General features: G+C 35.2%; 1 protein-coding gene across 1 annotated transcript in view; it reads left to right on the top strand.

The window, feature by feature from the left end:
- Positions 1 to 1,135, top strand: part of LOC107674938 (rap guanine nucleotide exchange factor 5-like) — a 53,202-nt gene that overhangs the window by 50,501 nt on the left and 1,566 nt on the right. The gene's annotated exons all lie outside the window — the stretch shown is intronic.

Here is a 1,135-nt window from a genome sequence, read left to right as displayed (position 1 = left end):
ATATATATCTTTTTCATTGTTATTATTATTATTATTATTATATGTAATACGCTTAACATATAATTAAGCCTAATAAACTTGTTTTTGTGAAATGTTTCACTTGAATAGTGGTGAGTTGATCAGATCTGTTTAGATCCTATGTACCATTCATTCATGATTTTTTCCACTGAGACTTTATAATTCTATATGATACTGTTGTTCTATTAAGAATTATTGCCAGTAGATGAAATAATGGAAACATAAAGAATCCCTTCCTTTCATATGAGGTTACACTAAGGTAAAGTGTAATGATAAAGGGTTCTTCGTCTTTTCCAGAATGAAATGAATCTCTTTAACAAAGGTTACACAGCATATGGTTAAATGTGGCCCATTACTATACACAGAGGAAACGTTCTGTCATTCTGCGAGGCAGATAAGCCATCGCTGCACAGTGGGATTAAAAACATTGGCAGTCTTGCTCAAGGTCACCACGCACCGAGCGCTCGTTCCTTCAGTCATACTTTCACAGCGAGATGATGTATGAATAGCGGCACTGAACGCTTCCAGGCAAACACAACTCTAATTAAAGTGGTGCAATAGTAAAGTGTTATAATGTAGGAGAAAGGAGGTCAGGAGGAAAGAGAGAACAGAAGAAAACAAACAAGAGCACATGTAAACTGCCTGTTGGGTTTGATTCAGCTGTGCTGAATTTTTCATGATGCTACATGCACCAGAGTCTTAGCTTTACTGTCTCACTGTAGCTGCAGTGATTTACTTTGTGAAAACATCAGGTTTTAAGGAATAGTTTGCCACAAAATGAAATTTTGGCCAGTGTTTATTCATCTCCATGTCTTTTGCAAAGCATATTTTATTCCATGGAACACACAAAAAAAAAAAAAGACAATGTTCAAGCTGCTCTATTCAATACAGTGAAAGTGAATGGTGACTAACTTACAGATTCAACAAATAATTTTTCCCTGAATTATAGGGCTGGGTGGTATGATGGTATATATCGTTACTGTGGAATAAAGTGTTTATCGTTAGACACTTAGCTATATCGTGGGGTTCGCGGTGTGCAAATCAAATCATTCTGATATGCTGTTTAATATTTTTGTGGAAACCCTCATATATTTTTCAGGTTTCTTTAATTAATACA

Source organism: Sinocyclocheilus anshuiensis, unplaced genomic scaffold, assembly GCF_001515605.1.
Source record: "Sinocyclocheilus anshuiensis isolate Anshui unplaced genomic scaffold, SAMN03320099.WGS_v1.1 scaffold1544, whole genome shotgun sequence".
Taxonomy (NCBI): domain Eukaryota; kingdom Metazoa; phylum Chordata; class Actinopteri; order Cypriniformes; family Cyprinidae; genus Sinocyclocheilus; species Sinocyclocheilus anshuiensis.
Note: the sequence above shows the minus strand (reverse complement) of the source record. Positions and strands in the feature narration are given on the sequence as shown.